Source organism: Lichenostomus cassidix, chromosome W (assembly GCF_008360975.1).
Source record: "Lichenostomus cassidix isolate B80296 chromosome W, HeHo_3.0, whole genome shotgun sequence".
In the NCBI taxonomy this organism is placed as follows: domain Eukaryota; kingdom Metazoa; phylum Chordata; class Aves; order Passeriformes; family Meliphagidae; genus Lichenostomus; species Lichenostomus cassidix.
This window is the reverse complement of record NC_139510.1, coordinates 11,219,549-11,246,998: the sequence shown is the minus strand read 5'-3', so window position 1 is coordinate 11,246,998 and position 27,450 is coordinate 11,219,549. Positions and strand designations below refer to the sequence as shown.

General features: G+C 49.1%; 1 pseudogene; it reads right to left on the bottom strand.

Moving 5' to 3' along the window:
- Window positions 1–15,757: 15,757 nt before the first annotated feature.
- Window positions 15,758–17,179, bottom strand: LOC146425496 (uncharacterized; annotated as a pseudogene).
- Between the last annotated feature and the right edge of the window lie 10,271 nt (window positions 17,180–27,450).

The following is a 27,450-nucleotide window of genomic DNA, read 5'->3' as shown; positions in this document are numbered from 1 at the left end:
CATGTTTTTTGTAAACTAAGTAGTAATCTTTTGGGGGGGAAGTAATTTTAATAAGGGTGCAATTACTTCATTTGTTAGACTTTTTATTGGAGACTTTTAGATAGGTATTCTAATCTAGGCTGTCCATAAATTGTATACGAGAGATATTGTCGGGACTTGTTCATCGGTGTGCATCTGGGATCCTATTAAACCAAGGTAATACCCTTTTCCTATACTGCGTGTCTGCGTCTCAAAATTTTTTACTAGTAATTTAAGGCATCAAACTAGCGCCTCTAATTGGCCTACACTTGGCAGGTAGCATGTCCATCACTTTCAGAGCCATCAGAGATTGGCTCTGCTGGACATGGTGAAAAACTTCCAGAACTTTCACTCAGGACACACAGGAGCCATCTTTGTGCCACTCCCCACCCCTCAGACACCTCCCCAGGCCTGCCACAACAGCTTCTGAGGGGTTTAAATTTCTCTTAGATATTAAAAATACCTTGCTGATGTTTTGAGCCCATCAAAACCACCACAGTCGTTCGCAGAAATCAAGCAGGGCCCGAAGGAACCCTATAGGCAGTTTGTGGACCGTTTGCGAGACTCATTAGACAGACAGGTTGCGCATGAAAAAGCCCGAGAAATCATATTGCTGAAATTAGCAGTCAAGAACGCAAATGCTGACTGCCAGCGGGTATTACATCCACTAGAGAACCCCACTATTGTAAAGATGATTGAGGCATATGTGGTGGTTTTGATTGGCCCAAAACATCAGTAAAGTATTTTTAACATCTAGGAGAAATTTGGACCACTCAGAACAATTTCCTAATTAATCCTCAATTATCCCTGAATTCACCCTCATTCCCACATCCTTCCCTGCTCTCAAAGCTGTTCTGGGGGGGATCTGAGGGGTCTTTTTCCCGTTTTTCCCATTTTTCCCAGGTGCACATTGTGCCTGGTGCTGAAATCGCAGCTGGAGCTGCAGCAGGGGGAGCAGGAGCTGAGCCATTCCCAGCTCCAGCATGCCCTGTTCCTACTACGGCCCCATTCTGGTGAGTCCCTGGGCTGGAGAGATCCCAGGGATCCCAGTTATCCCAGTCTGGGAATGGGGGGATCCCGGTGATCCCGGTTTGGGAAGGGGGGGCTCCGAAGCTGAGTCATTCCCCGCTCCAGCATGCCCTGTTCCTGCTTGAGCCCCATCCCAGTGAGTCCCGGGGCTGGAGAGGGAATCTGGGATCACAGAGATCCCAGGGATCCCAGTTATCCCAGTCTGGGAATGGGGGGATCCCGGTGATCCCGGTTTGGGAAGGGGGGGAGCAGGAGCTGAGCCATCCCCACCTCCAGGGATCCCAGAGATCCCAGTTATCCCAGTCTGGGAATGCAGGGGTTCCCAGGGATCCCACTGTAGAGTTGGAGAATACCAGTTATCCCAGTCTGAGAATCCCAGAGATCCCAGGGATCCCGGTCTGGGAATTGGGGGATCCCAGGGATACCAGTTTGGGGTTGGAGAATCCCAGTTATCCCAGTCTGGGGATCCCAGGGATCCCAGTCTGGGAATGGGGGAAGGCTCAGCCTCAGGCAGGAGCTGCTGAAGCATCCAGAGGGGCTCCAAGCTGAGTTTTGGCTCATCCAGGGATTTATCCAGAGTAACTGGGGATGGAGAAGAATTGGATTAGCGTTCCTGGACTCCTTTTGTGCTGGAGAATCCCAAATATTTAAAATCCAGGAAGGAGAGTGTTGGATCCAGGGTCCTGCACCCCTCCTGGGGGTGGACATCCCCAAATATTCCTCCTTTTATCCACACAGTTTAATTCCAGGGAGGAGAGTATTGGATCCACCCCTCTTAGGGCTGGAAAATCCCAAATTATCCCTTCCTTCCCCTCCAGAGTTTATATCTATTGGGAACAGAGTTGGATCCAGGTTTTTGAACCCCTTTTCAGGCTGGAAAATCCCAAATTCTCCCTTTCATTCCCTCCTTCCCCAGCACTCACTCTGCCCCAGGATTCCTCCCTTCCCCTCCAGAGTTCAATCCCACTGGGATGAGAATTCCAGATTATCCTTTCCTTCCCCTCCAGAGTTAAAATTCCACTGGGAATTGTTTCCTGTGGGACCCCGAACCCCTCCTGGGGATGGAGAATCCCAAGTATCCCTTCCTTCCCCTCCAGAATTAAAATCTAGCTGGGAATTGTTTCCTGTGGGACTCTGAATCCCAAATTATCCCTTCCTTCACCCCCAGAGTTTAAATCCATTGAGAACAGAGCTGGATCCAGGTTTTTGGACCCCTCTTTAGGCTGGAAAATCCCAAATTCTCACTTCCATTCCCTCCAGAGTTTAAATTCCACTGGGAAGAGAATCTCAGATTATACTTTCCTTTCCCTTCAAAGTAAAAATCCATCTGGGAATTGTTCCCTGTGGGACTCTGAATCCCAAATGTCCCAAATATCCCTGAATCCTAAATTATCCCTTCCTTTCCCTCCATCATTTCAATCCATTGAGAACAGAGTTGGATCCAGGTTTTTGAATGCCTTTTCCGGCTGGAAAATCCCAAATTCTCCCTTCATTCCTTCCTTCCTTCCCCAGAACCCATCCCCCACCGGGATCCCTCCCTTCCCCTCCAGAGTAAAATCCCACTGGGAAGTGTCTCCTGTGGGACCCTGGACCCCTCCTGGGGATGGAGAATCCCAAATATCCCTTCCTTCCCCTCCAGAGTTTAAATCCATTGAGAACAGAGTTGGATCCAGGTTTTTGGACCCCTTTCCAGGCTGCAAAATCCCAAATTCGCCCCTCATTCCCTCCTTCCCCAGCACCCAACATCCCCCGATGCGCAGATAGACTCCACAACTCGAAATCTGTAAAGTAGATATGTTTTATTCGGCGCCGAGGCGCATGTGGGATCGCTCCTCCAAAGGCATGAGCACCACTGTCAGTGGTACTTTGCTTGGTTTATATCAGGTTACATGTTACATATTCATTAAGTTGTCTAACATGCCTATACATATTCATAGCCTATCCCCAGAATCATTTGCATAGTCCTTAGTCATCAATATGTAAGCTTGCGTCCGCACAGTGCCTCCTGGTAGTCACAGAGATTTTGGCCGGGGTCTCCAGAGAGTAAGTAACTAGTCTTCCTCAGTATTGCACTTTTCACCTTTGCTGTTGAAAGCATGCTCACTGGACTCCTGGACTTCGCCCTAGCCTCATAGCTGGTCTCAGCCAGTTTCAGGGGTCCAGAGCAAGAAGCAAGTCAGGTTGCTTCCTTTTATCAGTAGCCTGTAGCCTTGTTTTCGGTTTCCTAAGCATAATAAATGTTGAGCAAGCAATCAAGTGAGCAATGCAAGCTTTTTACACAAAACCCTTAACCCTTGATTTCCTTCTATCAATCCCCCCTTTTCCATTTAATTAGTAAATTCTTTTACTAATATAAAGATTTCCTATCTAATAGTACTGTTGGGAAGGCGTCCTTTAATGCTTTCCCATGTGCATTAGATATAGAAGTTAGGATTGTCAGTTGCTGTAACATTCTCCAATTCCAAACAAACAATATGACAGACAAAAAAAGGCTAATTAAAACTAATATTAAAAGAACAGTAATGGGGTGTCCGAGGTTGGGGGGCATTGGAATTTTTTCTCCATCCCTGTTACTAAGCAACAAATAGCTGGTTGATTAGAGCCATCAATTCTTTTGTAAGAGACAAAAGAGTGTGCTAGGTGGGGCAAGGGGAGGAGGCAGCTGGCCGTTTGGAACTGGCACTCGTCCATCGGACACCAAGAGGAAAGGGACTGCTCTTTGCTTCTGGCTGCAACCGCAGAAGATCCAACTGTGCTCTGTCTTCTCCTCCTGGCTGGGTGAGCTTTGATTCAACCTCTTTCCCACTGGGAGTGCACGTTTTCCCGGCTGCATTTCTCGCAGCAGCTACTGGGGGGTCCGGCTGTCCCTGCCACCCACCCTGTTTTCACCGCACGAGACTGCGGCGTCTGCCGTGACTGCAGAATCCTTGCTACCCCACTGGCTAGCCTGGGAGAGCCAGCCCCAGCCCCCCCTGCTGCCCCGCTTTTCCGCTCCGAGCTGCCTGGCTGCCTGCTTCTCAGCCCCTTCCGCCATTACCAGCTTCGTGAGGCTGACCTGACCCTGCGCCACAGCGCCACCTGCAGCCGCTCAGCAGTCATCGCACCTTCCCTGCCCAACCGGGAGCTCAACAGCGCCCCTGCTGCTTGTGACTGTGATTACACCACACGGGAAAGTGCGCAGCAGCTCAAAAAGTCATCTGCTATTGGTTTCTGGTTCTATTTGTGGTTGTTATTATTGTTATTGCTTATTTATGGGTACTAGTAAAGAACTGTTATTCCTTTTCCCATACCTTTGCCTGAAAGCCCTTGATTTCAAAATTAAAATAATTCGGAGGGAGGGGAAATCACATTCTCTGTCCGAAGGGAGGGTTCAACCTCTCTTAGCAGGCACCTGTCTTTCAAACCAAGACATGTTGGAAAACACAGTTTTCCAGCAAAACTTATGCTAACTGAATAAACCTGAGCAGGGCCTCAGCATTCTCAGGCCTCAGTAAAATTCCAACAAGCTACAGTGGCTTGTTTACCTGAGAATGTTCTGTGGGAAGAATGTCATGAGAAAGATTAGGGAGTCAGAAGTGTTATGAGAAAAGAATAAGGGAGTTAACAGGAGGATCCCTGAATGTGTGAGAACAGACTGCAGGTGTGTGTGTAACTATGAATAGTAACTTCTGTAACAGTATATAAGTTTCTCGTTTGGTGAAATAAAATGGAGCTTACTCTATATCTCATATTGAGACTGCCGTGAGTTCCCTCTCGTCGCTATGTCAAAGACATGGGGTGACACCGCTCAATTAGAATGCCAGTTGCATTGGGTGACCATCAAAAAAGCACATACCACCTACTGTGGCTTGCATCTTGTTTTACCCTTTGCAGGACCCTGTTTATTTATTCTGTGTCATGGTGAATAGTTATCAAGGTTTTGCTCCCATTCTCTTGGACCTTTTTCAAAATTTTTATCAAATCTTGATGTTACACCAATTGTTTTACTAATGTAAGGTTCATTCCAACAGGTACAGGTAATAATTTTTGAAACATCGTGTAATTGGATTTTATCAGCAGGTGGGATACGACTGGCACTAAGTAAGAAAAGACACACCCAACAATCTTAATAAAATGACAAACACAAAAATTGGAATAATTCTTGCCATCTATAGTCATTTCATCTATTGTTACAGAAGCACAAGCAGTTCTCCCAACACTCTTGCTTGTGCTGGGGTTGCTTTTGAAACAGGTTTTACACTTGCTTGTTATAGACTGCACAGTATCAGTCATCCCTCTCCCTATCACTACTTTTTTCAGATGTTTTAAAAGGTTTTCTGTTCCCCAGTGGGTACTCTCATGTTCCCTCTGTGGTATTTCTCAAAGGAGCGGGGATGGGACTACAACCTTGCTTATCGGGGTAACAGCCCACTCACCCGCCTTAATTTCAGCCTTAAGAAACTTAATTAATTTGTGGTCCCTCTGGTTATATTTTGGAGTAAACCTTGTCAGATCTACTTCTTTCTGTGGTACTATCACAAGTATGCCGTTTTCTGCTATTCCTCTTACCATTTCGTCAGCAAAGTGATTTCCCACTTCAGGGGTTGTCTTCTCCTTTTGATGACTTCTGCAATGCATGACAGCTACTTCTGTAGGCTTCCAGATGCTTTGCAGGAGTGCAAGGATTTGTTTTGCATGTTTAATGCCATTACCTTGAGCAGTCAGCAGGCCACGTTCCTTCCAAATAGTTCTGTGGCATGGACAACACTGAAGGCATATTTGGAATAAGTCCATATGTTTACCTTCTTTTCTTTGCTCAGTTCTAGAGCTCTGGTCAGTGCAATCAGTTCCCAGTCTGGTTTTTCCAGAGGCACATCCTTCAGGTCTGGTCTGCTGGAATAGGTCTTCTCCATTGTCTGTGAACAGTCATGCTCAGGCACGTCATCAAGTAACAGGGATGACAAAAACATTACAGGGTTTACAACAGATGTTTTCAGGGTGACATTGTCCTGTTCTGACAACACAGATTGGTATTTCAGCATTCTGCTAGGCGATAACCAGTGTCCCCCCTTTTGCTCCAGCACAGAGATCACGGTGTGGGGTACATACACGACAATGTGCTGCCCAAGGGTGAATTTACGAGCTTCCTGTATTAGGTGTTACGAGTGGAGACAGGGTGGATAGATTTTACCAGCTGCCTAGGCCTATGACAACTAGTGAACAACCTATTCAGAGTGTCCAGCACCCCAAAAACCCAATCTTGCTTAAAAGTCCTTATAAAGACGGCCAATTTAGGTCTAATATAAAATAGATTACTGTTTATTAGACAAAAGAGAGAACAGAGCAAAGAACCAGACAATTTATTACTACACAATACATGAAAAGCTACTCATAGCTAAACAAACATACATATATATATATATATATTGCCCCAAAATAGGGAGACTAAGAACAATAGAGCACTTAAAAAGTACCTATTATTGTTATTATGGCTAGCAAAGAAGAATACAATTTAGGAAACCAATGATCTTAGAAAAATCCAATTTTGGTGCTGAGATACATTAGAATCCTCCCTCAGTCTTGCAAGAAGTTACCACAGAGCTGTGTCCATACTCTGGAAAGAGGCTTTCCTCACGTTTAAGTGTTCATGTAGAAAAGCTTCTACCTTTTCTGAAACTTCGTGAGTGTTTTATAAGATAAGAGTGTGCCGTGTGTGGTCACCAAAAATTATTGTTATTTATTTTCTCACATTCTCTCTTCATTCCACAATATGAGCTAGGGGTAGTGGTTTTAGACTTTCGGGTGCCAACAGATAACCCCAGCTAGGCTGTTAACCTAACAGAGCCATTCATCTTCTGCGACCCAACAGAGAGAGAGAGGAGGGGGGGAACGTCCTGCCACATTAGGACAACAGTTGCTGTCACAGCTTTCAGACACCTAGGCCACCCATGGCTAACATTGTCAAGCTGTTTTGAAAAATAGGTCACAACTCTTTGCCAGTCCTCAAGGTGCTGTGCCAGTACCCTTAGAGCAACATTCTGCTGCTCGTATGTAAAAAGTTCAAAGGGTTTAGTTAGGTCTGGCAGCCCCAGGGCTAGAGAAGACATCAAGGAATGTTGTAGTTTAAATGCAGATCATGCTTTTTCTGTCCAGTTGATGGTTCTTTTTTCAGCTGCCTTAAGGGCTTCATACAGAGGTTTTACTAGTATTCCATACTTTGCCACCCAAAGTTGACATCAACCTACCATACCGAGGAAAGCTTGTCGCTGTTGAGCAGCTAGCAGAGTAATGAAGGCACCAGTTCTCAGTGGCAAGAAGGAATGACCTTTATTGTTTTGATTTCATCATATATATAGAGTTTTCAAAAGTCACCCAGATTGGTCGGTCAGAAGCCTTCCCCCAGGCCTGATTGGCCAGGCCTGCACCGTCCAAGTTCTGGGACACTGTTCCAATAACATCCAAACTTTATCTTTATTTATAAAACACAAGAAGAATTCTCGTGGGAAAAACCTGTGCTAGCCACAGAAAGCTTGCATCTCTCTCACCATGTGGGGCTCTGGAAGTCAGCAGATAGCTTCTTTCCGTTCTTTGCTGAGTTGTCGATGGCTGTCGCTGTTGAGCAGCTACCAGAGTAATGAAGGCACCAGTTCTCAGTGGCAAGAAGGAATGACCTTTATTGTTTTGATTTCATCACATATATAGAGTTCTCAAAAGTCACCCAGATTGGTCGGTCAGAAGCCTTCTCCCAGGCCTGATTGGCCAGGCCTGCACTGTCCAAGTTCTGGGACACTGTTCCAACAACATCCAAACTTTATCTTTATTTATAAAACACAAGAAGAATTCTCGTGGGAAAAACCTGTGCTAGCCACAGCTGGCCACGGAAAATTTCTAGCCCCAGGTAAACTACTGTTTGCTTGGCAACCTGTGCCTTTTCCTTTGAGTCTCAATATCCACCTAAGCCCAAAAAATTCAAAAGACTTACAGTGAGTTGGATGCAGTCATTTCGTGTTTTGGCTGCAATCGGGATGTCATCAACATATTGAAGGATTTCTCTTCTTGGTTCTTGTTTTCTTCAGTCCTCCAGTTCCTTTGACAGCTGATGTCCAAATATAGTTGGGCTTTTCTTGCACTTTTGGAGTCGCACCGTCCAGGTGAGGTGAGTCTTTTTTTCCTGTCTCAGGATTTTTCCACTCAGTAGCCATGAGTTCTTGACTATTTTCACTTCTAGAAATCCAGAAAAAGTCATCCTTGAGATCTAAAACTTTGAACCACCCTAGTTCATTTGTCAGTGTGGTCAAAAAAGTGTAGGGGGTTGTGACAACTGAATCTATGTCCTCTGTGATTTTGTTAATTGTCCCTAAATCCTGCACTAATCTGTAACTCTTACACTCAGCCTTCTTTACTGGCAGGATGGGTGTGTTGTATTTAGATTCACATTCAACTAGCAACCCAAATTTAAAAATTTTTCAATTACAGTTGCTAGTCCCCTCTGACTTTCTAATTTCAGAGGGTACTGCTTCTGCTTTACTGGTGTTACTCCAGTTTTGAGTGCAATACTCATGGTTTCAGCTCTTTTGGATCTCCTGTGAAAATCACTGGCCCATACTATTGGGATGACAGCATCTTCAACTTTTTTAGGAATTTTTCCACAACACTCCTGGATGAGAATAGTAGCTGCTTCGACAAATTTAGATTCAGGAATTATAACTTTTACTCCTTTCTCTTAGGAAAATTTAATTTCTGCTTCCAATTTTTCCAATAAATCTCTGCCCAATAATGGCTTTGGAGAATTTGGCATATATAGAAATTGGTGAGTCACCCAGTGTTTTCCCAATTAAAATTCTGAAGGTTGGAAGAAAGGCCTTGTTTCACTTACTCCTGTGGCACCAGTCACATTTACAATATCTTGACTCAGTTTCTCTTTTAAAGTATTTAATGCAGACCACTGCTGTAGTTCTCCGAGGGAGAATGGTGTTTTCATATAAATCACTCTCTGATTCCCGACAGCCTGCTTCAAAGGTGCCTCTAGGACATCTTCCCCCTTTCTTGGTTCATCCTTCTTAGATCTGGTGCATTTAGCTACTGGACTAGTAGCCCCTATAGCCTCCCGGGTTACCTTTTCCCTTTTCTTCCTGGTAAGCCCACGGGCTGCTGTGGCTGTAGCCCCAGCCCCAGTCTCTTCTTCTTCGGGGCTATCTGCACTGGACTAGTCCAGCTCGGTTTTAATTGGGGCTATTTTTCCCTCAGCCCTGCCACTGACCAGAAGTGAAGAATGTGCTCTATTCTGCAAAGCGGGTGCTGCTCTTGCCCCCCCCCTTCCCTCGATTGGGAGAGTCCGGGTACTGCGGTAGATGCACTTTCCTCCCCACCTTGACCTGCCCCTGCTCCTCCCCTGCCTCCGCCCGCAGGGCAGCCCGGGGAGGGTGGCAACAGAGGGGGTGGTGGCCACCCATCCCCCATCTCCAGCCCCACTGTGGCAGTGGGGAGCAGAGCTGGCGGAAGCAGCCACCTATCTCCCACCCCCAGAACTGCATTGGCCTGGGGCAAGGGCGGGGAGGGGGGGGCGACAGTAGCAGCGGTGGCAGGGAAGTTGGCCAGGCTCCCCCTACCTCCACCGGTCCAGCTGGCCCCTGTAGTGGCAAGGGGTATGATATTCTTTTCCGCAAGGCAGGCAGTCTTTTTTTTGTTTGTTTATACACCTAGTTCCGATTCAGGAATATAGAAAACAATTCTGCATACCTCAATTCATGAAACCTGCCCTGGGCCCAAAGTTCTATTAGTAATTCTGTGATTAATTCGTTTTCCAAACTACCAAAACGAGGCCATTTTTCTCCCCCATTCAGTTTCAAACCAGACCACACCCACAAGGGGAGCCTAGTCAATTCCTCTGTGTTCAGAGGGGTTCTTTTCCCAATTAGAATTTGCCCATTTTTTAAGATCAGACCCAGCAGGGAATCCTGCGGGACTTTTGGGTTAGCAGAAGATGCGCCACCCATGTTTTGTTTACAAACAGAAAGGAAACAGCCACAAAGAAAGTTCTTAACCTAGAGTCTGGTGCAAAAAATGAACCAGCAATTCCCACACCACACCAGACTGAGGAAAGCAAAAGGTTGAAAGAGTGTGTGTGTGAGGCTTGAGACCACCAAGAACTGGTGCCTTAAGGCTGGTTAAAATAAGAGGCAGACAGCAGTATAGGAAAAAAGGTATTACCTTGGTTTTAATAGGATCCCAGGTGCACACTCGTCAAAGGTGGAGACACACTGAGCAGCACACTGTGTACAACGCGTATACAATTTTATGGACCTCACAAATTAGCATATCTACCTAAAATCCCCCAATAAGAAACTTAACAAATGAAATAATTGTCCCCCTATTCTAATTCCTACCCCCCCAAGTGAGACTACAGCCTAGTTTACAAAAATGTGTTCGAGAGAGGAGGCTCCATCCAAGGTTGGAGCTTCTAGTTTTGAGATAGTTATGAATGTTTCGTCTTCCCCCTTGGAGAACCCCCAAACTAAGCTAAATATCAGAGTACAAGGCTTATAAACATGTAGGACTATGGTACAAGGAGTGTTTGTGAAGGGTACAAGGAAAGGGAAAGAGTATAAAAATGTATAAAAAGGGTGTAAAAAGAAAGGACAAAAAACCATCAGGCAACATACGCTTGACTTTTGTGCATGACTACAGTTAATAGATTTAAACCCTTTATATCAGAATACTTCCTCATGGATCTAGTAAACCGAATAAAAGCTTGGGACCAAGGCCACTCAGTATTGTTCTGGCTAGAGGTACTCTCCCATCCCTGGATTATAATTATGATCGTGAGAAAAATAATTTTCCTGGTTGGACTTGCGTGACTTTCCATGGAGATCTATGAGCATTCTTCACTCGAGTGTGATGAATCCAGGCGTTCTGCTCCTTGATTTTAATTACAGGGAAAGAAGTAAGGAGTACCTGGAATGGCCCTTCCCACTGTGGCTCCAAAGTTTTTCTGCAAGACACTTTACATATATGTAATCCCCAGATTGTATATTATATACAGGTCCATCTAAACCCCTACTTCGACTTCCAACCACATGTTTTCTAATTTCAGTAAGTTGTTTACTAAGTGCTATCATATAGGATGTCAAGATTTCTTCTCCTACTTGCATGGATGTCCCTGCCTGTACACTATATGGTCGTCCATATAGTATTTCAAAGGGACTCAATCCTTCCTTAGCTCATGGCTTTGTCCAAATCCATCATAAGGCTAAAGGCAAGGATTTTTGCCAAGCCAAGTTAGTTTCCTGGTCCAATTTCACTATTTGTTGTTTAATTAGGTGATTCATTTTCTCCAGTTGACCACTCAACTGAGGACGATATGGAGTGTGAAGTTGCCAAGCTATGCCTAATTGCTGACTAACTTGCTGCACTATCTTGGAAATAAAATGTGGCCCTCTATTCGAGGACATTGTAGCTGGAACTCCAAAACAAGGGATTATTTATTGTAGCAAAATTCTAGTTACTTCCTGCGCTTTTGCAGTTCTGGTAGGGAAGGCTTCTGGCCATCTTGAAAAGGTATCTGTTAATGCCAACAAGTATCCATACCTCCCTTTTGTTGGCAGTTCAGAGAAATCTATTTGTCAATGTTGCCTAGGTATGTTGCCTTTCCCAATCTGGCCGCCTTCTGATTTGGGAGTAGTTTTAGGGTTAGTTTGGATGCAAAGATAACATTGCTGAGTTACCTGTCATGCTATTGTATATAGGTTTCTTGCCACTATCTCCTTGATGAAGTGTTTATACAAGGCTTCAGCTCCCCAATGTCTCTTTTTACGCTCCTCCCTCACTATAGACCACAGTAAACAAAACAGGATAATCAACTTTCCTTCTGGTGTATGGGCCCATCCCTCCTGATTATATTTTCCTCCTAAATCTGCAACTAATTTCTGATCCTCCTTTGAGTATACTGGTTTGTCTTTTACCTCAATTCAGCCAGTAGGGATCAAAGCCCCTTCTGTTTTTACTTCCAATTTTGTTACTTGTTTTGCCTCTCTATCTGCCAGTTCATTTCCTTTTTCAATTTCTGAGTTTACCTTTTGGTGGGCTTTAACATGCATACTAGCTACCTTGGTGAGTAATTGCACTGCTTCCAATAATTGTAGAATTTCTGCAGCATGCTTGATGTTTTTACATTGGGAGTTTAGCAGTCCACGCTCCTTCCAGAGAGCGCCATGTGCATGCACCACTCCAAAGGCATATCATGAGTTTGTGTAGATGTTAATTTTGCAACCTTTAGCCAATTCTAGGGCTTGGGTAGGAGCGATGATCTCAGCCTTTTGTGCTGAAGTGCTTGCAGGTAATGGCTTGTGTAGGATTTAATTCTGTGAGATTTGGTTATGAGGATGGGATAGAAACAAGAGATCTCTAAAGTCGGGTGTTAGAGCATGAAGGTTTATTGTGAAAGACCATGGGTGTAAGATACCTGCCAGAGCCGCAAGACACAGCTCAAAGCAGGTCAGAGAGGCGAGAGAGAGAGAGAGAGAGAGCCAAGATAGCAAGAGCAAGAGCGCGATCTGCCGTTTACAATACAATACATCATCCTCTGTGTTGAATATTCTAATTCTCATTAACCAATCTAGAACAAGCTACAAATCCTACAACATTTACATACAACCTATAAGAATCATTGCATTACCATACGGGGTTATATTTTAAACTCTAAAAACTGCTTTTTGGACCCTCTGCCAAGCAGGCAGGGTCTGCTTTGACCCTTGGACCTGCCTGCAGGCAGAAGGCATTGTTCCATCAAGAAGCGGGATTACCTTCAGTTGGCTATACCATCGTTTTCTAGTTGTTCAGTAAGTCCAAGCTTGTTTTCAGCATCTTTTGTCAGGTAATCATAAAGGCAATTATATTATAAGGCTTTCCTATTTCATCTTCTCCAACATCTCCCCCTTCTTGTTGAACAATTAAGATATTGGACACAGTCTTACTCATTAATTTTTGCACACACTGAAGTATACAGGGTATTGCTACTAAAACTACAATTACTACTATTAGAATTTTTGGTTGATTTACAGTTAAAGCTTCACTACAGAAACTAAAACAAAGGAATAAAAGTAACATGCATTCGTGTAAATGATCAAACTCCGTTGTTTTCTTGAGCTGCTTTTTGGCAGAACACTTTTTCCTGATGGTTCTGCTGGCTCAGGTCTGGGTATTTGCTTTTTGCTTTTCACTTGCGGGATTGCTGGCTGGTGTGGAGGCTTCAGCAGGTTTGGATACGTGATACAGCTTCACGTTTTTTGCTGGAATCCACTTGAGCCTTTCACCTGTGGAAACACATGCAAATCCCTTCCTCCAAGTTACAAGATTGTATGGTTTTTCTATTTGTCCTGATTCTAAATTTTTAATCAAAACTGGGGGGTCAGGCTCTTCTGCAGAGCTAGTCAAAAATTGTAAACATACAAAGCTTTGATGTGAGAAAAATAAGGATTAGTTTTGAATGACAGAATTTGGTAGAGACAGGTGAGCCAAAGACACAATTTGTCGTTGTTCACATCCTTTAGAACAGATCTTTCAATTATTTTAATAATATTAGCAACAAATGCTGAATCAGTGATTAGGTTGAAAGGCTCTGGAAAGAGCTGAAAAGCTCTCACAACTGCTGCCAATTCAGTAACCTGAGGTGAGCTCTCAACTTTTTGAACATCTTGATTCCAGATTTTAGTATCTTTGTTTTGCCAAGTGACTACTGAATTGTGCATTCACCCTGACCCATCAGTGAAGATAGTGACTGCTTCTAAAGGCTCTTCACTGATCAGGGGTTTTTCTTTGTAGCATAATTTAGCTTTGATCAATTTGTGTGCTGGATAATAAGATAGAGCAAACACCTGGAAAATCAAGCAAGGCATACAGCAAGTATTTTGATATTTGTATGGCCCAATCAAAGTAAGTTTTGATCATGGGCAGATAAATAATTACGAATTCGCGACTTGCTATTGAAAGAAGCCTTGCTCTGCCTTTTATGATGATTTGAGATATCATTTCTAAAGGTGTGACGAGTGTCTTTGGCGACCTGTAAGAAAGAAGAACCCATTCAATTATTAACAACGGATATTTTTGAGCGGAATCCCATTGAAAAATGAGACAGCACAGTCTTAGGTCTTCTCTTAATACCGCAAGGAAAAAGGGTTTATCGGGCATACAGTGATATGCCTGCCTGTTTTGTAGGGCATCAGTGATTTTTTCTAAGGCGTTGCAAGCTTCAGGAGTGAGATCTAGGAGATTTAATGTTATTGTTTCCTCTCAACAAATTAAAAAGTGGAACAAGTTCATCAGCAGTGATTCTTATCACAGGCATGGTTAAAGGGCTTAAACTTTCTTCTTTACAAATCTGGCGTTTGACTTCATGCAAGTCAGTTAATTGAAAATTATGAAAATAGTTCTGGGAGTGTTCTGTATTTGTTAGCGCAGCTGTTATATTGCAGCCTCCCTCTCCTCGTTGCACGGTTTGAGTGCTGGGATGTGGCTGTGCAGATGCGTACAAGGTAGTTTCTGTAGGTGCCAGGGTCGTGGAAGGCAGAAACGCGTCTGGATATTGGAACAGGTGCGGCTGTGTTTTGGAGCTACTCGGGTTGGCTGCGCGCTGCGGCTGCGGAGACTACGGAAGTACTCCGGGCAACTGTGGCTGTACGGAAGCTGTTATAGGCTGCTGCGTCAGGTAGTGTAAAGGCATTGTTGTGATTGGAGGTTGTAGGAGCTGCGCATGCGTTGATTGCGACACAGGGCTTGTGTGACGATTTATGATGGCGGGGGTTTGAATGCAGCGGGGGTTGTACGGCACAGGGGGTGGTGGAGCTGTATAAATGGTGGTTGGAGCCGCGGCCGGCAGCGTTGGGACATCTGGGGTTACAGGAGGCGGCGGAGCTGTGCTATATGTTAGCTGGAAAGCGGGAGGCTGCTAAGGAGATGGAGCAGCCATGCTTGGATCCGGGGCAGAAAGTGGCGGCGTCGGCGCGGCACTCTCGTCAGCTGGAGAAGACGTGGGGGTGTCGGGGGGCGGGAGGGGCGGCGGGCAGGCGGCGGGAGCATGCTGCAGGTGGGCAGTAGCGGGCAGCGGGGGAGGAGCGGCAGGCTCCGCGGGGGTGGGGGCGGTAGCCGCGATTATATCAGTGAGGGAGCTAGCAGGGGCTGGAGCGAGGGGAGGGGCCGCGGTGATCGAGCTGCTCCCGCCGGGCTCCGCCATGGCCGCAGCCAGACGGGAGCCGGGAGGGGGGCGGGGGGCGGGGATGGGGGGTGGCGCCGCAGTGATGGTAGGGAGGGAGAGGCGGCGGGGGTGGGGGGTGGTGGTGCGGGGACGGCAGCGGTAAAGAGGGTCGCGGGGGTGGGGAAGAAGGGTGGTGTCGCGGTGACACTGATGGAACCGGGGGCTGGAAATACAGGAGCGGGGGCGGGGGCGGGGATGGCAGGACGGAACGGGACGGCAGGGGCAGGGATGGCGGGGGCAGGGATGGCGGAAGCGGTGGGAGAAGCTGTGGGGTACTGAAGTGGTATGGGGGCGCGTGAGAGGTCCGGCGCGCCTTGCCCCGCACGGGCTGGCTGGGCTTCGGCTAGCTACGAACCAATGGGGGAAGCCTGGCAACAGAAAATTCTAGTGAGGGCAAGCAACAGGGGCGGTGACAGGGGCTGGGAAGCAAAACTTTAACCCAATGAACTTAGGATAAACTTTCCAGGGGAGGGGGAGAGCAGTCTACGGCCCGGCCTCCTCCGGGTCCCAGGTGATGGCATCCTCGGCGGCGTCCTCGTGGACTGCGCTGATCGCCGGCCCTGGGGACTCGGGATCTGCAGCATCAGGCCGCTGCACCTCCACACCTCCCCTTTCTTTACTAAATAAGGACCGAATGTAGCGAACTAAATATTTCTTAATCAAAGCAAACGAAGCAGCAACCAAAACGACCGCAACTAAAACAATAAAACAGTCTTTCAATAGGGTGGCTCCCCATTCGGGCAGTCCCAGTCCTCGCAACAGCTGATGGGCCCATCCTCCAACAGTAGACAGTGTGGGGTTCACCGCTCTGTGGACGCCGTCGATGGTATTTTCAAACCAGAGGCTGCTTTCAAAGGTGATATTGTTGATGAGTGTGTCCATGTCCTGGAGCCTCTGGTGGATGCTGCGGCTTTTGGAGGATAATTTGAAGCAGCAAAGCCCCTCGAACTGGTGACAGCCATGTCCATGGGCAAGGAGCAAAAAATCCATGGCCGCTCGATTTTGTAAAGTCGCGTGCCTGGTCACTTGCTCATCCTGTAGGAGGTCTGCAATGGCCTCTGACGTTAACCTGGCTTGCTTCGAAACCCAACATTCTAGATTGCCGACTTCCCCAAGGGCCTTGGCTGCAGCTACCCAAGGCAGGAAAGCAGACACAGCTATTCTTTTTCCTTTACTCCAATGATAAATTTCAGTGCTGCAATCGTCATCATGAGGCTTTTTTGGGATCGAATTGTTCGACCACACTGGAAGGTGGGTCATGTTGGGAGAAGCAAGAGTCAGATGACCAAAAGTGCACGGACCACCCACAAGGTGAGAGGGGACTCCAGCCCAGGCGCGTTCTCCGCAAATTAGAAACATTCCCTCAGGGAGCCGAATCGGGTGAGCATAATGCCGATTTGAAGACGAAGGCGCTTTTATGTGGGTAATATGGGTGCACCAATTTTTTGCAACATAATTAGGATTGCCCTGTCTCAGCCCCTGGTACTCTTTTTGATCTGACTTGTACGGAGTTTGGTAGTCAAATTGAACACAGGCGGGAGCTTTTAGAGAGCCAATCAACTGAAACTCGTGGGGCTCTTTCTCCATCTTTGGCTCACTCGCAACCCACTTCTGCCACAGCAAAAGAGGGTGTTGAATGGGAAGAGGGAGAGAAAATTCTTGGCGATCCTTATAGAATTTGTAGACATTTTGTTTCAAATAAAAAGTTTACCTCCACAAGGAGATGAGGGATGGCGGAAACGCATCTACCTGTACTGGGGCTCCCACCAAGGCAGACGAGAGCGGATCTCGGACCGCGTCAGTGGACAAGCACATTTGCTCCTTGTTCATGGCTCGGGCCAATGTCACCCAGATGTTGGAGCTAGGCTGCCTCACGACCCATAGCTGGACTGGGACGATGACCATCGCGAGGAGAAGGAATGACGCGCGGATGGTGAACAGCATCTTTGCCACTGAATGGGGAGGTAAACACAACAGCATTAATCAAGGCGATAAAGATTGGGGCAGGTGGAGGAGGGAGGACGGGAAGGCGATAGGAAAGATGGGGAAGGAGAGTGGGAGACTGGAACAGGGAGTGACCAGACAGGCTTTCTGCAGCTTAGGTGGTTTATTTGCGAACGCGTGGGCGGAGGCGGCGAGGCGACGGAGGCGGTGTTTCTGCCTTCTTTTTTCGACGCCAATGCGCGGAGGTCACATCCTTTATCTCTGGTCGCGACAAATACGGGCCTGCCTTAAGAAAAGGATTAACGAACTTGCCCGGGACCCACCGTGGCCCTTCCGGAGTGGAGACGCAGCAATAGCCATGCCCCCAGATGATAAGTGGGAAGGGGCCGACGATGTTGAGGGAGTCCGGTTCCTTGATCAGGACAAGGGGGCGCTCTTTCAGCTTGGCCCTCGAATTGTTGGCAAAGTGGCGAACCACCGGGGGGTCTGGCTCTTTATCAGAGCAGTTTAGGAAATTTAGTGTGAAAAGAGCTCTCGCCAGCCGATTTGCGGGAGTCTCTGTTTCTGGTCCCCCCTTTTGCTGAAGGAGCACCCTCTTGAGGGACCGGTGAGCCCTCTCCACCAGTGCCTGACCCGTGGCTGAGTGGGGAATCCCGGTGTTATGGGAAATGCCCCACTGGAGGAAAAACTTCCTCACTGGTCCCGAGGTGAAACAGGGACCATTGTCCGTCTTGACCTCCTTAGGGATACCCAGGACAGCGAAGGCCTGCAGGAAGTGCGAAATCGCATCCTTCGCTTTCTCCCCAGAGTGTGCAGTGGCAAAAATCACACCTGAAAAGGTGTCAACGCTCACGTGAACATATTTTAGACGGCCGAATTCGGGCACGTGCGTCACATCAGATTGCCAAAGCTCCCCGCTGTTAAGCCCTCTGGGGTTGATTCCGGACCCCATGGATGTAATTTGGAGGGGTTGACAATGGGGACAGGCTGCCACAATAGCCTTGGCTTGGTCCGCTGTTATTTCAAACATCCGCCTCAAGGTCGGGACATTTTGGTGAAAAAGTGCATGGCTCAGCGATGCCTGCTGGAATCGGTCAGGTACGTTGGCAACATGCATGGGCGCAGCGAGCGCGTCTGCCACCCTATTCCCTTCCGCGATTGGACCGGGAAGGTCAGTGTGTGAGCGTACGTGCATCACGTAAAATGGTTGGTCACGGTGGGAAATGGCTGTTTTGAGCCTCTTGACCAAGCTGTTAATTTTTGGGTTGGAGGAGCCGGACAGCCAACTGTCCTCTGCTCTCAAAACGATCCCCGCAACATAGGCCAAATCAGTAATCAAATTGAAGGGTCCCGGAAAGAGCTCAAATGCCCTGACAGCGGCTGCGAGCTCGGCCACCTGGGGGGACCCAGAAACGATCTCGACATCGCAATCCCACAGCTCAGTCGAGGGGTTCCACCAAGTGATTACCGATTTCCCTGACTTGCCCGAGCCGTCAGTGAAAAGTGTCGGGGCATTGAGGGGTTTCCGACTTTGAACCCGACCTAAAACAATTTTTAATTCAGATATTGCAAATATTTTGTGTTTTGGAAACCAGGTAACTACCTGGCCGGGAAACGATTCAAGAGCGATTTGCATCTCCTCACTCTTTTGGAGAACAAAGTCGAATGATTTGACATCGAATGGCATGTGTATGAACGCAAACTCACGCCCTGCTAGGGTGGACAGGCAGGACCTCGCTCGTTTAATGAGCTGCGCCGTCTTGTCCTGTGGCGTAACCAAGACTTTGGGGGAAGAGATGGGCAGAAAGACCCACTCAATAATCAAGAGTCGGTTTTCTGCATCATCCCAATCCCACTGAAATATGAGGCCGTGCAGGTGGGGCATTTTTCCAAGGATGGCTAAATTGTAGGGCAATTTGGGGTCACATCTGTGAACGTGACATGTTTTCAGGGCGACTTGTACCTTTCTGATAGATTCTCGCGCCTCCGGGGTCAGTGTCCGTGGGGATGTCAGGTTGCGATCTCCACACAGGAGTGAAAACAGCGGGACCAAGTTGTCCGAGGAGATTCCGATCAGGGTCCGAATCCAATTGATGGCACCACAGAGCTGGTGTATTTCCTGCAGGTTAGATGGATTGTCAACAATTTTGATCGGTAAAGGTGTTATTGTGCGCTCCTCAATTTTCGATCCAAGGTATCGCCACGGCGCGGTCACCTGTACTTTTGAGGGTTGGATTTCAAACCCTTCGCTTTCCAGGGCCCCCACGACTCTGGAAAGTGTTGTCCGCAAAATGGGTTCAGTTGGGGAGCAGACCAATACATCGTCCATATAATGAACGATGATGGACTCACCTGCAACCTCTCTCACCGGTGACAGAATGCTGTCCACGTACCACTGGCAAATGGTGGGGAAGTTTTTCATCCCTTGCGGGAGCACTCACCAGTGATAGCGGCGCATTGGGCGTTCCCGGTTGGTGGAGGGGACAGAAAAGGCAAACCTGGGCGCATCGTCCGGGTGTAGGGGGATCTGGAAGAAGCAGTCTTTGATGTCCACCACTGCAAACTTCCAGTCCCGCGGGAGCATCGAAGGCGATGGCAACCCGGGTTGAAGAGACCCCATGTCCTCAATGACTTCGTTAATTTTTCTGAGGTCATGGAGGAGCCTCCATTTGGTCCCTCCCGCCTTTTTGATAACAAAGACGGGCGAGTTCCATGGACTGGTCGAGGGCACTATGTGCCCCTTCGCCAGTTGCTCCTCCACGAGCTCTTCGAGCGCTCTCAATTTATGTATGGGCAAAGGCCACTGGTCGACCCAGACAGGTGTATCTGTGAGCCAATTCAATGGCTGGGTCGGGCGCTCACCATCGACCCCAATCAAAAATCCCGAGCCGGGGCCAATTCTACTCGGGCTCCCCATTGGGACATGGCATCTCTCCCCCACAGGGTAAATCCCGAATTAATGATGAAGGGCCGCACGGTGGCGACGCGGCCTTCGGGGCCTTCAATTAAGATGGAGTCTTTGCTCCGTTCCGCGGGAGCATATCCTCCCACACCTCGAAGCGACTGAGCCACAGGCTCCCTCGCCCATGTCGACGGCCAACTCGCAGATGAGATGACCGTGACATCTGCACCGGTGTCTAACATTCCAGTAAGGGAGACACAGTCCCCTTTCTGGGAGAGACCACACGTGAGCATTGGTCTATTCCTACCAACTGCCTCGGACCAGGCGACCAGCGGACGATCCGTGAGGATAGCGTGGAACGGGAGGACTTTGATCCGCGCCACAACCTGATCCCTAGAGAGGACGAGAGGGGGGTTGGCGACTTGAATCCGGATTGGAAAGAACCCCCCTGGATCCACTCTGGCCTAGGAAGGGATGATGGAAATTCCCTCGGGTCCTGCGTCAGCGTCTGCAAGGGCAAGAACAAGCATGTCATTAAAGGCACACTTAAGTCTCACCACGAAAAAGTCATGTCTGGTAATTTGAGTGTCCTCTTCGACCCACGCATGTTGGAACTCGGCGGGGTCGAGGCCGGCCGGTTGCTGTTGGCAGCGCGAGGCCGGCATCTTGCGCTGCAGCTTCAGTTTCCCTGTCCAGTGAGGAAGGGGGGTGGAAGGGAGGAAGGATTGGTACGGGACACAGGGGAAGGGTGCTGGGCGCGGGCTGGGGCAGGAGAACGGGAGAACTTGGCGATTTCCTCGATCGGCGTGGGGCAATCTGCTGCAAAGTGCCCTCGCTTGCCGCAGCGATTACACGTGGCGTAGGTGTTGCGGAGGGCCAGTGCCTGGCTCGTGTTAACATTGAGAGCCTTGACGGCAGCCAGCCGTCGACAGGCACTGACCATCTGGGCGATGGTCGGCCTAGGGTCGTGTGGGAGGGATAGGATGATTTCTTTGCAGATGGCGTTGGAGCGGGTGATCGCCCCATCCACGAGCAGTTGCTCTCGAATGGTGTGGTCAGGGACCTGCCTGTCGATAGCATGTTTGAGCTTGTCGACAAAGCTCGGAAAGGCTTCATCGGGTCCCTGGAAAATCTCCAAGTAGGGAATGGTGGGGGCATCCACCGGAGGGATACCAAGCAGGACCCGTTCGGCGGCACCAGCAAGTGATACTAGGAGATCCGTAGGGATCTCCCGGGCTTGTGTCTGGGGCTTACAATAATCCCCTTCACCCAACAGTAAATCAAAGGTGGGGCCGTTGGGCGTGCCGTATGAAGGAAGCAGTTGCTCTAGCCCCTTGATCTGCCTTTTCCACTTGTCCTCCCACTCTTGATATTCTATAGGGGAGAGAAGACAAGACATGACCAGTTTTATATCAGAAGGGACTAGAGGGACACCGGTTAACGTGGCGTGAAGGACTGCTTTAAAATAATTAGAATCCCGGCCAAATTTTTTTTGAGTTTTGGCCAGGTCCTTCAATGCGGCTCAGTCAAAGGGTTCCCACCGAGGGTGATTGCCCGACCACGAAGCATGAACTGGTGCAGCGAAGGGGGCCTGGAGGCTCTCCGGTTCAGGATCCGGTGTTTGACCTTTCCCGGCTAAGCCGGAGGACGCATCTAAGATGGCCTCCTTCCGGTCAGAGACTGTTGGAGGACCAACAAAGATGGCGTCCTTCCGGTCGGAGACTGTTGGAGGACCAACAAAGATGGCTTCCTTCTGGCGGGCGCCGGAAGGGTAGCCATGGGAACCAGAGAAGCCCTCCTCCGGGGAGGGGACTAGAGGGGGCGGAACGTAGGGAGGGGTTACCGATGAGGGTTCCGGGGAGGAGTCGAGGAAAAGGTGTGGCTTTGGTGGGAAAGGGGAAGTGGGAGGTGCTGGGATAAAGGGGTTGGACGCAGGGGCGGAGGGTCCGAAGGAGGGGGTGTGCCCGCACGGAGATTGACAAACCGCCCAGGGGGAGGGATTAGGAGAGGAATTCGGCGGGAAAGCCGACGAAGAAGCGGGAAATGAGGGATTAGGGGGAGCAGGAACAGGGGGTGAAGAAGCCATGCGGTCAGCGTCATTCTGGCACCAGCCGCTGCCCTTTTGTGGCTCTTCGGGGAGAGAAAAGGAGACATGGCGGGGTTTGCAGGGGACTAGCAGGGAAGAATCAACTGGGGAAGAGGGATCAGGGAAGACAGAACCAGGGGTACCCGAGAGGATCGCACGCTCTTCCCAGGCAGGGGAAGAAGCGACCACGGGGGCGCCGGAGACTAGGCGAGAACTCCAAGCCCGCGGGCTTTCTGGGCCGCCACGGTCACCTCGTGAAGGAAGGGGGCTAGGGTTAGTAAGGGAACGGGTAGACGGGGAAGGGCTGGCGGGGGCTCCCGAGCTCCTAAAGGGGGGACGGAATGCATGAAAAATTTGGCTAAGAATGCCAAAGAACTGGTCTACGCGCTTGTCTTTTTGAGACAGGAGATGGTTCATCCGAGCGCGGACCCGACGCCAAAATTCGATGGAACCGGCATCATCAGGGGAAACATCGGGGAATTCGGAAAAAATAAATTTAACAAAACGCTTCAGGAGCTGGGAGGGAAAAGAAAATTTCGCTACCTTTAGGGTGGTTTTAACAGAAACGTAAAATTCCCGCTGGGATTTTGTTAAATTGACTCCCATTTTCAACCCCAGAAATGGAAGTAAAAATGACAAACTCTCACCCGACTACACTAAAGGAGAAACGAAACGAAAAGAGGGCAAGCTAGGGGACCCCTTCCCCTACCAACTCACCCGAAAAAATAGTAGCGCAGTCGGTTCTTGGGGCTCTCGAGGGCTGGCGACGACAGTGAGGAGCACCTCTCCGAGGAGGGCGCTGCAACTCACTGAATCCGGATCCAACGAAGTCCACTCCTCTCCACCAAAAGGCGAAGGCAGGTCCGGAGGGGGACGCTGGGCGCCACTTGAAGTGGTATGGGGGCGCGCGAGAGGTCCGCCGCGCCTTGCCCCGCACGGGCTGGCTGGGCTTCGGCTAGCTCAGAGGCTGCACCGGGGCTCAGGCTTCCTGCCCCCCCCGCTATCCTTCTCTGCTCCGGCTGCTGCTGCAGTGGGCTTCAGGGACCCAGGGTCGCCCGATGGGCGGCAGGAACCCCGCGGCAAAGGCAGGTGCCTGCCGGGCAGGGATGCGGTTGAGTCGCAGATCGCCCCCCAAGATAAAGAGAGTCCAAGCAGTGGGAGGTTCCAGGGCGCAGTTTATTTAGGAGAAGCAGTGGGGACGCGCGCTGGAATGCTCCCGGGTGGGGCGGACCGCCGAGATGCCGGGTGCCGAGCACTGCGGGTCTCGCCACACGGCCACGCTCGCCGAGAACAAAGGGGCGAAGGTTTTAAGGGGCACAACGGGGTTTCTCAGGGTGGGACGGCAGGGACGGAGCCAACGGGGCTCCGGTACAGCATGATGGGCAAGCGGAGGAGCAAATAACCAGCAACTGGGGAGTGGACTACAACGAACCAATGGGGGAAGCCCGGCAACAGAAAATTCTAGTGAGGGCAAGCAACAGGGGTGGTGACAGGGGCGGGGAAGCAAAACTTTAACCCAATGAACTTAGGATAAACTTTCCAGGGGAGGGGGAGAGCAGTCTACGGCCCAGCCTCCTCCGGGTCCCAGGTGATGGCATCTTCGGTGGCGTCCTCATGGACTACGCTGATCGCCGGCCCTGGGGACTCGGGACATGCAGCATCAGGCCGTTGCACCTCCACAATGCCCCTCCGTGCAAATGCTGCCAGGAGCTTGTTGAAGCAGAAACAAGCATTCTGAGCACATTGTGGCTGAAAAGCAGCATTTCTGGTGAAGTTTGGCCGAATTCTGAACGAACCCTGCTGCAGGGTGCTCAGCCGCTGGTTTGTTCGCTTTCTGCGCACAGCCGGAGAGCAGCAGAGCTTGTCCGGAGCTAAAGCGCGCTTTAGGGCGAGAAAGCCGCAAAGGGCTCTCTTAAGCCGGGCAAGGCTACGTGCGGAGGGGGGTACTGGAAGAAAGCCTTCTCTTCACCTGCTTCCTTCTGGGACAGCTATATCTCCTGCAGGTATGCATGTCTGAAGTCGTGGCAAGCTCCTTTTCGTTCCTTCTCGCTGCACCTTATGCCCCTCAGTGCAAATGCGGCCAGGGGCTTGCTGAAGCAGAAAAAAGCATCCTGAGCACATTGTGGCTGAAAAGCAGCATTCTGGTGAAGTTTGAACGAGTTCTGAACGAACCCTGCTGCAGTGTGCTCAGCCGCTGGTTTGCTCGCTTTCTGCGCACAGCCGGAGAGCAGCAGAGCTTGTCCGGAGCTAAAGCGCGCTATAGGGCGAGAAAGCCGCAAAGGGCTCACTTCAGCCGGGCAAGGCGGCGTGCGGAGGAGGGTACTGGAAGAAAGCCTTCTCTTCACCTGCTTCCTTCTGGGACAGCTATATCTCCTGCAGATATGCATGTCTGAAGTCGTGGCAAGCTCCTTTTCGTTCCTTCTCGCTGCACCTTATGCCCCTCAGTGCAAATGCTGCCAGGAGCTTGCTGAAGCAGAAACAAGCATTCTGAGCACATTGTGGCTGAAAAGCAGCATTCTGGTCAAATTTGGCCGAGTTCTGAATGATCCCTGCTGCAGTGTGCTCAGCCGCTGGTTTGCTCGCTTTCTGCGCACAGTCGGAGAGCAGCAGAGCTTGTCCGGAGCTAAAGCGCGCTTTAGGGCGAGAAAGCCGCGAAGGGCTCTCTTCAGCTGGGGAAGGCTGCGTGCGGAGGGGGGTACTGGAAGAAAGCCTTCTCCTCACCTGCTTCCTTCTGAGTCAGCTATATCTCCTGCAGATATGCATGTATGAAGTCGTGGCAAGCTCCATTTCATTCCTTTTAGCTGCACCTTATGCCCCTCAGTGCAAATGCTGCCAGGAGCTTGCTGAAGCAGAAACAAGCATTGTGAGCACATTGTGGCTGAAAAGCAGCATTTTGGTGCACTTGGGCAAAGTTCTGAACGAACCCTGCTGCAGTGTGCTCAGCCGCTGGTTTGCTCGCTGTCTGCACACAGCCGGAGAGCAGGAGAGGTTCTGCTTGCGCTGGTACAGAGCAACTGTTCTGTGCCTCCTATAGCTGGTGTGTGACGAAGGCTTCGCACATGTCGCCCTGGCATCCATTTGGAATATTTTGAGAGAGCCTGCCTCCATAGTCGGCCATGTCCCAGACACTCCTCTCTTGGCATGTGTGGCCTTCCAAGCATAGTTTGGCATATCTCCTAAAGAATGAAGCGGGCGCACAGGCGGGTTGCAAGAAGGGACGAGGTGTGTGGACTTGAATAAAAGACAGCTCTGGAATAACTGAATTCCGAAGATCTTCCCCACCGTGAGATGACATCGATTGACGCAGAGGCAGAGGAACGCCTTCTGGACAGGACCCTCAGAGACGCTGGATGTCTGTGGAGCCATGGTGATAGCCGTGGTGATAGCTATAAGACCTGTTTTCTTCCATTTTCTCCCTGTCTTTCCCAGCCTCTCTCTCTCTCTTTTTAGCCCAGGCTGGTTTATGGGCTAAATTAATAAAGTCCCTCTTTGGACTGAAATTTAATTCCCTTGACTTGTTGAATTCTGTTGTGCTTTTTTTTCTTTTTGCACTCCGAGATCATAGCTGGTACGAACCATCCCACGTCGGCTTCTAAGTGGACTGTGACAGGCACCTGGGTGACACCAAATCCCGCCCGGCACGTGGCGTGTTCCTGCAGCCTCGTGTGTCTTGGCATGGATGGGGAAGTGTATGGGATACAGAACCTGCCCACTGCCTGCGTTTTTTGAACATCCAGTGCATTTCCTTGTCTCCTTGGGGTGTTCCTGTTCTCCTTGGGCAAAGTGCAGTTAGGTTCCAGGGCTGTGGGGGGAGGGAAAACCCTGAAACCATTTCTTTCCTGGAAAAATATCCCCTTCTTTCCAGCACAACTTGAGTGCTATTTCCTCCTGTCTCATCCCGTTTTCCTGGGAGTGAAGACCGAGAGAATGTGGCTAAACCAACCTTTCTGTGACTTGTTGATTGGGAGTACTTGAGCATACTAGCTCAGTGTTCTCTTCATGCCGTCTTTGAATGCAATTATGGTTGGAATTCAACAGGAAATTCTAGATGAATGATAGAAGAAAGAGAATTCAGTAAGAAGTGAAAATGGACTGGGCCTGAAATGGCCCTGGTTATTTCTGAAGGAGAAATAACCTGGTTGTGTATATCCATGCGGTGTGTTGTTTGCGAGACAAATTGCATGGTCAGAGGCTAATAATCAGAGCCTCCCAATGCTTTGAGGGTGCTGGAGGGTGTTTTGATTTGAAAGTATTTGATTCTTTTTTCTACTACTGCACTATCAGAAATCTGCTGGATTACTAGGCTGAGAACATTCTGGTTTCTCTTGACGGTGTTTGAAAGATCTGCCAAGGTTCTGGCAAAAGGTTTCTGTCTGTTGCTAAGCTCACCATGTTCTTGTATTTTGTGTGATTTGTGGTAGTTCCCAGTTTGAATACTCAGTAGATGAAAGAATGAAGCCCCTTGTCTCTCACAAGGGTCACGGAAGAGATTCCTGTTCAAGCTGATCCAGTGGCTCTGTAGAGCTTTTCAAATGACTATACTCCGCATAAATCCAAATCTAAGTTTTAAAAGCAAGAGTCCTTTCTTTATACATTCCTTTCTCTTTTTGTAAATAATGAAGAGGAAAAGGTACATCATGCTTTGTGAAAACCAGATTTGAAAATGATTTTCTGGAAGTTCGATTGAGCCACGAAGTGAGTTGCTCATCCATGCTCTCGAAATGCATGTATTAAGCCCAAGAAAGGAAGCCATTGTAGAGTGAAGTTAAACCAACGCACACTGGAAGGCAGCGTTGACTGCCAGAATCAGTCAATTCTTGTTGACCGTGAGGGTTTCTGCAGCCCGGGCTTTGGAAAGGCCTGCATCTGTCAGATGCCCCACTCACTCAGACCTGATCAAGAAGAATGATTTGTTTTTCTCCTTCAGGAGGAACGTCCATCTGAGTATTGCTTTTGTTCGTGGCAGTGTCCAAACGATTGTTGTGAAATGTGGTAATGTGAGTCGACACAGGCACAGGCAACTGGAGCAACCACAAAACCAGGGCAAAGGGTAACTTTCTTTCCGTACCTCACTAAGCTGTTCTTGTATCATGAAAGGATGTGGAATATGGAGGTAATTCTTTCTTGTAAGCACACTTACTTTGGGATACCATCCTTCTCTCCACACTTTCATTTGAAAGGCAGCTACCAGCCTCCATCTCTTCTTTTGCAAGGCAGAAAAGCGTTACTCTAAGAAACCACCAA